The sequence below is a fragment of the Macrotis lagotis genome, chromosome 5 (genome assembly GCF_037893015.1).
Source record: "Macrotis lagotis isolate mMagLag1 chromosome 5, bilby.v1.9.chrom.fasta, whole genome shotgun sequence".
NCBI classification, from domain to species: domain Eukaryota; kingdom Metazoa; phylum Chordata; class Mammalia; order Peramelemorphia; family Peramelidae; genus Macrotis; species Macrotis lagotis.
Genome location: NC_133662.1, coordinates 223,779,841 through 223,793,180, shown reverse-complemented (window position 1 = coordinate 223,793,180; position 13,340 = coordinate 223,779,841). Strand labels below are relative to the sequence as shown.

General features: G+C 37.3%; 1 long non-coding RNA gene across 1 annotated transcript in view; it reads left to right on the top strand.

Moving 5' to 3' along the window:
- LOC141490074 (uncharacterized) overlaps positions 1-5,631 on the top strand; it is a 72,146-nt gene extending 66,515 nt beyond the window's left edge. The window contains exon 5 of the long non-coding RNA XR_012469059.1: positions 5,533-5,631. This is a non-coding gene — a long non-coding RNA (uncharacterized LOC141490074). The remainder of the gene's footprint in view (positions 1-5,532) is intronic.
- The last annotated feature ends 7,709 nt before the right edge of the window (positions 5,632-13,340 follow it).

Here is a 13,340-nt window from a genome sequence, read left to right as displayed (position 1 = left end):
GTTAGGTATTGATCATACAATCTCAAGAGAATATGAGATCAGTGTAATGAAAGCCAGATGTGTCAGCTCTAGGCAGGAGAGACTGTCTCTCGGCAGACAGCTGAGTTGGCAAGGACTCAGGTGTGGAGCTGGATGCCCTATTTTTACCTCCCTGACACAGGAACAAGGGGTCATTTGATGAGGCAAATGGACCCAAAATAAAAACATGAAGCAAAGCCAAGTCAGCTGGTGTAATTCACTGCCACTGGAGATCGCCAAGTCAAACATGGTACTGGATTTTGAAAACAACGGGGTCGTTTTAAGATCATTCCTTACATTCATCTCAGGTCAAGGGGGAAAAAAGATCAGAGTGATCAAAGCTGAAATTTCAGAACATGATGTGATTACGACAGAGGATTGCTCAGCTGGGTACAACCCCTCACAGCTGGCATGGGGCATCACTAAATTGACTTCCTAAGGAGTGTTGGGCTCCAGAAGTAGATTGGTGGAAACATTCCTCCAGTGGCCCATCCCAAGTTCCTCTACAGAAAGTGTGCTGTGAGTACCTCTAGGGTAAAAAAAAAAATAAATTGGGGTGTTCCTAAGAGAAGACTACTGTATCATATTTATTGAAGAGCCAAAAATTATCAGTGAGAAGACAAGACCTTGGGGATTGAGGAAGACCAGTTTTTGCCTAGGTCAGATGAACAAGTCATACCTAGGTTGGCAATAGAATTTCAATAAAACTCTGAGATCTAAGGGACTTAGAAAGTTGTTTCAATAAATCCTTCCAATCTAGGAATTAAATATTAGATGGGGAAGCCAAAATTAAGGGTGTATTCATATTTAACCATGTCTCTGACTCTACTTGATTTCCCAAAGCTTCAGGCTTTTTTTTTCCTAACAAAGACATGCTGATATAATCATGAGAAGTGCCTTTCAAGTTTTTTCTTGCCTTAGCTGCCCTCATCAGGCTATAGGTCTGATACTTGCCCAGAGACACCCGGTGATTGAGGTGGTTTCAAGGGCACTGTGACCATGATAGAGGAAAAATAAAAAGCTGGATGTAGAACCAGGAAGCTTGGGTTTAAGTCATGGCTTTACTACTTACAAGTTATATCCTTGAGACCATAAGGAAGTCATTTAACCTAAGACCTTAGTTTTCTGATCTGTAACATGGGGGGTTAAAAAAAAAAAAAAACTTGCACTGTTCTTTAGCTCTGTGATTAAAGTGTTTAGTAAAGTTGAAAATGCTATGAAAGTGTGAGTTACAATTATCACTAATATTATCATAATTAAGAGACCAAATTACATAGTGGTTAGAGAAACTGACCTTTGGAAAAAGCATTCTGGGGCCAAAGGTTACTTTTGACATAAACCACCTTTGTGACAATGAGAAAGTTATTTAAATTATCCATTTCTTATGCAACTAAATTGAAGAACAGTTGTCTGCCACTATTGATGGAGGAAATTTCCATGCTAGAATTTCCATATACTGTTGTACTCTTAGATCCATACCATCAACCCCTACATACAGTCTGTGGGGAAGGAGGAGAGGGATCATTTATCATTTTTATTATCAACTTTGTCTTTACAATTAAAGGAACATAGTTGATTCAAATGATCTTTACTGACATGCTACTAAGGGCTATGAGCAGATTTTTTGTAACTCTTTTCTTGTTGTTTCCATTTTAATAAAAGCAAAAAAGAGACAATTGAGCATGAATCCTCTAATCTTATTATGAACAACTCATGACTGCTTTGGTGGATGTTCTGGCCCCCTTGGAGATGCCAGTGGGTGCAATTTATTAATATATGTTGCTGCACAGCCAGGGATAACTGATCCATGATTAAAAATAGTGTGAGGGCAGCAATGCCACCTGGTGAAGGCTGAACTAAGGATGCCATAGAAACACTGACCAAAAACTGCAGCAACTGTCCTGGCCCTGGTCCACACACTCAAAGAAGAGAGCACTGATTACACCTTTTAATATGAACTTAGTTGACACATTAACTTCCAAGACTAAGTTTCATAGTCCATTAAATGAAGAAGTAGAAGAGAAAAGCTCTGTAATTGGAGTCAAAGGTTTTAGGTTGATGAATCATGTCTCTGTTATCTCAATACCTGTGAGACCTTGTACAAAATCACTTCCTGTCTCTATCTCTAAGTTTTCCAGTTAAATGAAAGAGGGAAACTAAATGGTAGCTAATGTTTCCTGCCTGTTCCATATCCTTTCAGTCTGTGTTCTTCATGATTATCATTGACTTACATTTAATGCAGTACTCAAACAGGGCAGATGGGTGATGCTATAATGCAGAGTACCTATACTAAAGTCAGGAAGACTCATCTTCCTGAGTTCAAATCTGGTCTCAGACACTTACTAGCTGTGTGATCCTAAACAAGTCACTGAACCCTATTTACCACAATTTCTTCATCTGTAAAAGGAACTGGAGAAGGAAATGGCAAATCACTCCAATATCTTTGTCAAGAAAATCCTAAATCAAGTCACAAATAATTGGACAGAACTGAAATAACTGAACAGCAACAACACTCAAATAGGACAGTTGACTGAGACTCCCTTTATTCAAGTAAGATAGAAACAGCTGGTGTGATTGATGGCCATGGGCAAATTCAGCCCCAGAGTTATACATCCAGTCTGAATCTCTCTCCCGAGTTTTCTTCTTTGATTTCTATCTGCCTCCTGGATATTTGTTCTTGTGCCAAGTCCACATCCCAGTAAAACTCTCTCAGTAAATGGACTGGACAAGGTTGAGAATAACCAACAGGTCTCAAACCCATCTGTGAAGTAGCAGTATGCTTCCCCCAAACATGAGAAGACTTTTTTCCCAGGGGAATAGACAGATGAGAACAATTTGTTCCAATGATCATAAAGACAGCTGAAGCAGGCACTGTGGAATGCTTAGAGCTTGGTCAGATATCAAAGACATATCACCAATGTCATCTTGACTTTTGTCCTGACACTGAACTTGGATGACTTTGGAAGAGAGAGAGTGAAGGTAATGACTGTGCAACTCTACCTCAACTAAAGGCAATTCACACAGAAGTCAAGACATCATCCAGTGATGTCATTGGTCCTCTTCTAAAATAAAGGATGAACATCATATGACTTTGTTACTTCCTACTCTAAAAGCTCCAAGATCTCACTTTTGCCTCTAGAATCAAATAGAAACTTTTCTGTTCAGCTATTAACGTTCTTTACAAATTGGCCAACATGTTTTTTTTTTTCAGCTTTGCCATATACCATTACCGTTGCTACACTAGGTAAACCAAGTAGACTGACCTTTTCTCTGTCACACACACACACACACACACACACACACACACACACACACACACAAACAAACACACATCCCACTTCACATCTGTTTAAAGTCCATGCCTTTGCACTGGTCATCATCTGTCCCTGGACTCTATTTCCTTCTTAATTCTATCTAATAGAATTCTGCATTTCAAGATGCAGCCCGAGAATTATCTTTGTATGGTGCCTTTCCTGATCCTCTTCACCAGCAAAGTTCTTGAATTACTGCTGTCTCCAAAATTTCTTCTGCCAGTTTTTTGTTCCTTCTGGAGGAATTTGTCAAGTGTAGGGGATCTAAGCCTGTTCAGTATCACTGCAGGTTCTGAATGTCCTTTGCTTAAGGCAGTCAGCCCACATTCAGTTTCCCACCTGAGTGAGATTAATAGAGAGCTCTGATTTGTAAAGCATAAATTTTCCAGAGTCCAAATCAAAGGTAATAAAATTTCTTCAAGGATAACTAGCAGTAAGTGTGAAGAATTGTTTTGATAAATTTGAGAGAACTGTAGAATTGAAGACGTAATTCTGTTATGCCTTTAAAAATAACTGTAATGTGTATAATTCCATCAGATTGTTTACTGCCATGGGGAGAGAGTAGGAAGGGAGGGTAGTGGGAAAATGTGGAACTCAAACTGTACAAAAGAATGAATGAAGAAAACTAACTTAGCATGTAATTTCCTTTCCTTTCCTTTTCCTTACCTTTTCCTTTCCTTTTCCCTTCCTTTTCCTTTCCTTTTCCCTTTTCCCTTTCCTTTCCTCTCCTTTCCTATCCTTTCTTTTACTTTCTTTTCTTTCCTTTCCTTTTCCCCTCTTTCTTTCCTTTCCTCTCCCCTTTTTCCCTTCCTTTCCCCCTTTCCCTTCCTTTACCCTTTCTTCTTCCATTTCCCCTTTTCTCCTTCTTTCCCTTCTCCCTTTCTCCTTCTTCCCTTCCCTTTTTCTTTCTTTCCTTTCCTTTTTCTTTTCCTTCTTTCCCTTTTCCTCACCTTTCATTTCTCTTTTCCATTCTCTTTTCATCTCTCCTCTCCTTTCCTTTCCTTCTTTTTCTTAAGTCTTTCTATCCCTTGGAACTACCTTGTCATGTAAAACTGCAATTTTTTAAAACTGGCGAGAAGTTGAGGAAGTGGGTGGGAGGGGAACTCACTCTCCATTTTATTTTTTTAGCCCAGATGCACTCCCCATCCTTCCTACAAACCCATCATTTTTTGAAAATCACTGTGGTGCCTTAAAACTTTGAAATCCCTACCTACTGGAAATATTCAAATAACTGTGAACTGAAAATTAATTAGTCATGATTGGATTACTTTCCCTCCTTGTCAGGATCATGGAGACCTCACTCTTAGAACCTTGGGTTCCCATAGCCTAGGGTGGTGTGAGCCAGATGCTTAGTTGTCACAAAAGGGAAAAAAAAGGCTTAGGAATCTTAGTGGCAAGATTTTTGGGGGGGGACAAGATTTTTATTTTCATCCCTGACCCCCTCCCCATTCACACACCCTTTCAATGACCTCCATCAGGGTATGTGATGATGCAGCTCTAAGACCAGAAGGATATCAACAGGTCTGCAGAATGTGAAAACATAATCACAGCCTGAAAGGAATGATTGGTCCAATCCTTTTTAGATTTTTCCAGTTGGAATTCTCAGAGAAGGTGTCAAACACTGTCACCATATAAAACTGCATGCTCTTTTTGCCCTTCAGTAAGACTGGCAACCCTCTCACAAAGAGCACTGAAGCATCTGTTTTCCTTTCTCTAAGGACCAGTTTTGATGACAGGCAAACACAGCGTAGACATGGATTTGGAACAGGCATCCTGTCCCTTCAACAAGTAGACCAAGCTTTTTATCAATTCAATGAAATAAACATGTATTGAATTTTTACTATGAGAAAGGTACATTCATATTGTCTACCTTCAGTTAAAAATTGAATACAGAGAATAAAAGACCAGCTCAAACTCAAGCTATTTCAAGAAATAAAAATAACTTATTTTTTTGTTGTTGTTGAGAGAATCTAGGAATTCTTCATGGAAGAGGTGGTACCTGAGCTAGGGCTTGAAGGAAGAAAAGATGTTTTGCAGTGCATTACAGGTATTGGAGGTAGTCTGTGTAAGGACAAGAAGGGCAGAATAAAATTAGGAAATGCTAATCATCAACACCTTTTAATACCCTTAAGACAACAAGGCAAATTGAATGTGGAGATAATCTCATTAACCTGGACTTTACTTTTTTTTTTTTTTTAACCAGAGAACAAAGTGGAACAAGATGGATGCTATTATTTCGGCTTATTCTGGCTATGCTGCGATGAGATAATGTATTGTTGTCGGTTTTCTTGACAGAGATAATGGAGTGGTTTGTCATTTCTTCATTCTGCTTAACAGAAGTTAAGGGACTTGTGCAGCATGACACAGTTAATAAATGTCTGAGGTTGGATTTGAACTCCAGTTTTCTTAACCCTAGCCCAGCACTGAGTTATCTAGCTGCCAATGTATGTATTGAACTACAATACATCATCTACCCATGCAGTACTCACTTTAGTCGTCCCAGTCATTTTAAGAATCAAGCAACAATGGATTGGTTAGATGAAAGTCTTATCCAATGGTATCAGTAGACTGAGCGGAATACCAGTTTGCCACCTAGGCGCGCCAGTTTTCTCAATGAGCAATCACAATTAAATAATTGGACAGAATTCCAACTCTCATAATTGAAGCAGGAGGGAGTTGTTAGGGCTGCTTTGGATCAGATATGTTAATGTTTCCATCCACATTGAGTCCTTGAACAGTTAACATATGTAAGTATGGAAATCTTCTATGATATATTCATAATGAAAGGGATGGACAGAGAGACAAACACAGAGAGACAGGGACAGACAAAGAAAGAAGAAGAGGTGATGGAAAGACAAAGACAGAAACAGAAGAGACAAAGAGACAGAGGAAGGAAAAAGCAAATGGAAATGAATCTCAAGTAAAACAGATGCACAACAGAAACAGGAGTGTAGTTTGAATATATGAGAGGTGACTTTCTGTTTGTATTGAGCACTCCTAACCTTCAGGGAATAATAACTGACAATTATTGATTTCATGTTTCTGTAAATGGTTTCCTCACTACAACCCAATGAGGCAGGTCGTTTTCAACTCCTAGAGGAAACAGAACACTAGAGGTATTTATTGGTTTGCCCAAAGACTTGCAAAAAAATTAAGAGAGGGAAGGTTTGAACTAGGTCTTCTGATTCTAAATTCAGACTTTTCCCATTCCAAAGTGCTGCCTTTTGGCTATGGGAAATGATTTCTGAGTGTTCCCCTCAGGCATCTTGGGTTCATTCCTCTGCCCAGATGTTGTTCCATAGTCACACTAAAGAAAGAATCTAAAATGGTTTTCAGTGATGAAGCTCTCATTCTGGCTGTGCCTTATGAAACTCCTTGCCTTTCTTAAAGCATGGGCCTAAACCAGGAGGAGTTAGTTGGCACAGTGAATAAAATGCTGAAGCTGGAGTCAGGAAGATTCATTTTCATGAGTTCAAATATGGCCTCAGATACTTTACTATTTGGGTGATCCTAGAGAAGTCACTTATATATGTTTGCCCAGTTTCCTCATCCATAAAATGAGCTGAAGAAGGAAATGGCAAACCACTCCAGGATCCTTGCCAAGAAAACTACAAAAGGGATCATGAAGAGTTAGACACAAAAGAAAAATGCTTAAACAACAATAATAAAAACAAAATATAGAAATAAAATTTTATTTTAAAAAGAAACAAGGTTTTTAAAAGATTAAGTCCGGGAACACAACTTTCCACATGGCTCCTACATCCAAACTAAAATTAAAAAAATTTTAGCTGGGTAAAGCAAAACTTTATTAGAGATTCAGAGATTCAGAGCAATATGATCATCTTGTCTAACTCCACTGCTTTTGCAGATTAAGAAAATGAGACCAGTAAAGGGGAGAAAATGAGTCAAAGCAATAGTAGCATTAAATAGTAGCTCACACTTGAATTTAGATCTCAACTCTAAATCTAGAATCCTTCTACCAAAGCATTACATTTTATAAATTTAATTGAATAAGTTTTTCAGAAGATGTATGTGTAATTGAACACACCCTTTACCTTCCTCTTCATAATGATTATAACATAGGATCTTAGATATAGATTTTAAAAAAGAGAGAAGTTAAGAGTTCCTCATGTCCAAATTCATTTCCATCACAGATATGGAAAGTGAGGCCCATAAAGGTATAGTGATATGCCCAACATCACTGTTGTTCAGTCATTTCACTATTATTTGACCCTTAGCAAAGATACTGGAGTGGTTTGCCATTTCCTTCTTCAGCTTATTTGACAGATGAGGAAACTGAGGCAAACAGGATTAAGTGACTTGTCCAGAGTTACATTGTTAACAAGTATCTGAGACCAGATTTGAACTCACGAAAATGAGTCTTCTTGATTCCAACTCTATCCATGTCCTTATGCCCTTATGCCCACTTCTTAAGGAGGCATGGTGGCATTTACACCCTAGGCTTCCTGACTTCAGATCCAATGGACTTGCCATTATTGTGCCTCAACTCTGGGTCACTTCTCTGGTCTGTATTACCTTCAGCAAAATATTTGTCCAGTCAGGTTGTTAAATCTGACCGGAGCATGTTTTATATTTCAGAACGTTTACTTCACCTTCACCTCTACAATGTCATTGTTTGCATTATATTTTTGGTTGTTGTGGCTCCAACTTCAGCGGTGTCTACATGCATTAGTTTTTTTGTTTTGTTTTGTTTTTGGAGTGATACTCATTTATCAAGTTTCTATCCAGGAAAGAAATGTATAATGTCTTACCTTTCATGCCTTTCACACAATTTCAATTTTGTTTAGATATGGTACTCTCCTTGATTTCTGTCCTAAATTGTTACAACTGTTTCTGTGAAATTCAGTGTTGTGTATAGTGGAGAGGCAGAGAAAGTGAAGTCAGAGACCCTAGATTTAATATTGACTATACTACTTCTTGTGTGACTTTAAGTGTGTCACTTGAAGTCTTTAAACTTTAGTTTTCTTATCTCTAAAATGAGGGAGGTGGAACAAAGAATGCCTACATTTCCTTCTAGCTTTAAATGTTAAGATATTGGGAGCAAAACAAAAAGACTGGCTTTGAGAAAAATAACCATGTCATCTTACCAAGTGTGCCCTCCCTCAGCCCAGTCAGACAGTTCCCAGACTTTAAGAAAGGAGATTTCATGACAAACAGGATGCTCTAAGAAAACTAGGAAAGATATGACCTGCTGGAGAGTGAAGTGACCAGAACAAGGAAAATATCATACACGGGAAATACAATACTGTAGGATGAACAAACTGTGAAGGACTTAGTTATTCTCAGCAATATGATGATTCAAGACAAGTCGAAAGAACGAATGATGAAAATGCCATCTACCTTCAGACAAAGAACTGATGGCATCTGAATTCAGCATTAAACATACCATTTTTCTTCCTTCTTTTCTTTCTTACTCCATTTCTTTGTTTCTTTCCTTCTACCTTTCTTTCTTTTTCTCCTTCCTCCTTTTCTCCCTCCCTTCCTTTCTTTCTCTTTCTTTCTTTCTCTCTTCCTTCTTTCCTCCCTTCCTTTCTTTTCTTTCTTTCTTTCTTTGTTTCTTTCTTTCCTTCTTTCTTTATTTTTCTTTCTTTTCTTTCTTCCTTTCTTTCTTTCTTCCTTTCTTTCTTTCTTTTTCTTTCTTTCTTCCTTCCTTCCTTTCTTTCTTTCTTTCTTTCTTTCTTTCTTTCTTTCTTTCTTTTTTTGTTTTCTTCCACAAAATAACTAATGTGGAAATATATTCTACACATTTGCACATGTATAACCTATATCAAATTGCTCACCATCTCTGGGAGAGGAAAGGGAAAGGAGGAAGAGATAGAATTTGGAACTCAAAACTTTGTTTTTACATACAAATGGGGAAAATAAGATATATTTTAATGGAAATAAACAACTTCCTTATTAAAAAAAAAAGAAAGAAAAGAGATTTCAAACAGTTCAGATAAAAGTTTGGATGATTCCAAGGTCAGGGACCACAGTGCATCGGGTTTAGACAACTGAGTCTAAGATGTCAAAAAAAAATTCATAATTTGCCCGTAGTCTTTGAAGGTAAACTGCAAGGAGTGACAGAGGTCTAATTAGCAATGATGTGTTATCCCTGTCTTTTCCCAAGGTATCCCAATGCCTGGATGGTTCTCTCTTCTTCACTTCTGACTCTTGCAATCCATTTGCATATAGATTATATTCCCCTCTCCAAGTAAAATATAAAGTCTTTGAGGGCAGAAACTTTTGTTTCAATCAAAACTAAATTTACCTTGTATCAGAACCATTTTGCCTTGGCATCTTCAACACCTATACATATAGGAGGAACTACAAGGATGTTGAATTAAAATTATTTTTTATGCAAATACAGGTTTTATCAGACAGCCTCTGATATCCCTTCCAACTCTGAGATTCTGTAATTCTGAACCCATGAAATGGGAGCACATTTCATTTTCTCCTGAAAGTATCAAAGGGAGTCACTCAAGTTGCTTTGTGTAAGTCATTTAATGCTAACTTTTTCCTTTTAAAAATACTCTGCTGCTGTTGCTTCTGCCAAAGACTCATCCAGCCCCTTCAACTGAATTTAAGTGGGTGTCTCAAGTGGCAGAAACAAAGGCTGTTATTGCCCCCTTGGAGGTTAGCAGAGAATAATTTAATGGTTTTTGTTATTCTGTCTAGAAAAATGCAGACAGGGTAATGCAACTTCAAGTATGATTATCTCTTCTATTTTGATAGTCTCCATGTCTCCCATTCTGGTGAGTGACTTACCCAACCACATACTATTGTTTGCTGTCATTTCTTGGATCTCAGTGGCTTCTTTAAAAATGATTCTTCCCTTTGGGGAGTGTTTTGTTTTCCATAATGGAAGACTTTTCTTTGAGAAGAGCAACATGAATGTTTTTGATCTACTCCTCCCCTTTTTACCCTTCCTTGTCTCTCTTTAAATAAGTCAGTAATTCTATAATGAATTGCAAGCACATTACATCACTTTTCTTGACTAAGGATGCTACTCTTGATTGATGAAATATAAACAAAGAACGGGTTTTGAAATGATTAGTATTTACTTTTTAATTAAATTCATCAAACATTATTAAACATTTATTTTATACAAGGCACTGTGATAGACACTTGGGATAGAGAAGAAAACAAATAGTTTCCACCCTGAAGGAACTTCCATTCCACCCAGCAGGAATACAAATAAGTAATTTAAAAGATGCATACTACAAGGGATTGGGACTGGCTTTGTGATTCCATTGGTATTTGGAACTCCTAAATGAGACTATTCTTCTCACAATACCATTTGACACTTTCTCTGCTTTGTCCATGTTTAGAACACTGAGTGACCCTCAATAAGTCACTCAACTTCTGTCTGTCTCAATATTCTCATTCTTAAAATGGCAACAATAGAATAAATAACAATAAAATTATTATGAGGAAGAAATGAGAAAATATTTGTCAAATGTTTTGCAAACATTGAAGTGCTAGTCAAACGCTAAGCATTAAATCAGTGCCTGAGGCTGAATTTGAATTCAGATATTCTTGACTTCAGTCTAACACTCTATCCACTGTGCCACCTAGCTGTATGACTTGGAGAATTTTGTTATTAAAAATTCAATCTTTTGTGGCATTGAACACTTTGGCATGACCTTCAAAAATGCTAGTTCACCTCCTTGATTTCCCATGGCATCAGAGTGACTCATTTGTGAAGGTAAATATTTAATAAATATTATTTATTAGAACACATTTACTAGAAAAAAATATTTTATAAATGTTTCTTTTATTAAATTGAGTGGAACCGAATGACTTCAATTTGGGCTGAATTGAAGATTTCTTTATATATCTGAATATGCTGAATCTTCATTCGATGCTATAACTTTTGAAGAGGGTCTCATGAGAAGTCGCCTCCCTAGGTCTCTCCAGTAAAAATTCAATCCTTTTCCCTTGGTTCTCCTCAATATCACCTCTTTCTAGTATCCTTTTACTGAACCTCAGGCAGCCCTGTTTACCCAGGTCTTGCAAGTGTAAAATTGATGACATAATCATGTTAGACCCTCTGTTGGACTCTTAAAAGGGGATTAGACTATTATCAACAAATCGGAGGGCTAAGTATTGTTTTATTGGAGTGGGAGTGTTTTCAATTAATTTGTAATTAAATAAAGGAAGCAATTTAACTAGGCTTGGAGAGAGATTCCAGGGGAAAGTTTATCTCATCTGTCTCAGCTGTGCATTCCACCCGAACAAAATCATTGTTTAGATCATGGATATGTTACATGATCTGACCTATAGGTGTAATTCAATAAAACATCAATATTTTCCTTCTATTAACCCCTGGTGCTGGGATGAATGGAGAAAGCTGCCTTCTCTGCCCTTCTCCATACTCTAAAGCCCTACCCAGAGTGTTCTGACAGGTGTTCCTGTTAAAATGTCCAACATTGTCCAAATTAGACAGATCTGTCTCTTTCTAGCCAGAACTCAGGAACCATTTGGAGGTATTTCTCACATCCAAGGGACATAAAGGCAGGGACAAAAGAAAATATAAATCAAGTTGAAGGTTTAGAAATCAAGTCCAAGACTATGACTTTAGGTTCAGGACTAAGCAAAAAATGTCTCCACCATAGCAGCCTGGAACAAATTATGCCTCATTGTCCAGTCCCATCTTTTTGAAACAAGAGGGCTAGTTAAGTAATTTTAGGTTAGTTACATCCTCTTATCTGGGGCTCAGTTTCCTCATCTGTAAATTGAGAGAGCTGAACTATATATCAAAGTTCCCTTTCAACATGTAATTAGGTGGAAGATTAGAGTAAAAGTCATGGAGCCAATGAATAGGATACAATCCATCTCCCTTCTTTTTTTTTCCAGCTCTACTCAAGATGAAAGTTGGTTGCCATTTTCTCTATGGCTTGGAAGCTAGATAATATTTTAGAATCATAGGACCATAAAATTACAGATGGAAAGGACCTTAGAAAACATCTACTCCTTCCAAATTATTTTAGAGATGAAGGAACTGAGATCTAGAGCGATTTAATTAGTTACTCAGGGTCACATAGGCACTAAGTGCAGAACAAGATTTTGAATATAAGAACTTTGATTTCTACACTTTCTATTCTACTAGTTTGGAAATGACTGCTTGGCCAAGGTAATGCTGAATTATGATCATTGATTTCTCCTCAGAATTTTTCATTTTTCTCTTCAATAGGGTTTTCTTCAGGCTGAGGCCTCCAATTAGAAGAGGAGTTCTTAACCTATTTTGTGTTTTTGACCACTTTAGCAGTCTAGCAAATGTTTCTGGAACCCTTCTGAGAATAATGCTTTAATTAAATAGATAAAATAAAATACATGGTAATACAAAAGAAACCAAATTTAGCTATCAGTTTTTAAAGTTTAGGAATCCCTCCCTGATTTAGAAAGTCTTTGGTTTTAGTTGGTATCTACTGGTACAGTATCTACTCTTTAATCATGACTGCCACTAGTAAGCATGGGTTCTGCCATTAGGAATGAATACTGCTAGTGGTATTCAGGTTAGGGAACTAAAGGTCAAAGAAGTCAAATGACTTGCCCAGGATAGCAGCTAGCTAGTAGTAGGTCTCTGCCTAAAATCTAAGTTTTGGATTCTCATCCTCTTTCCGAACATTTTATTTCCATTATTCCTAATTGCCTCAAAAGGCTGTCTTGAAAATGAAATCTGATAATATATGTAAAATGCTTTGCCATCATAAATCTCTTTATAACTGGCAGTTATTCTTCTTACTATCACAATGTGAAAGGCTTGTGATCTCTGAAAGACCCTATTCAGAGCCTACTCTTCATGGTGAGAAAAGAAAATAAACACCTAATTTTAAGGGGGGGGCAATATATATCTTGAATGAATGAATAATGCTTCATTATTAACAGACTAGTCCTATGAAGAGTTGGAGTCAAAGATGAACAAGGATTTTGGATGAAAGCTCTATATTATGATAATTTGATCAAGAAATGATTGGGATTTTTTTTCCTTCTTTGGAGGAACTGCTG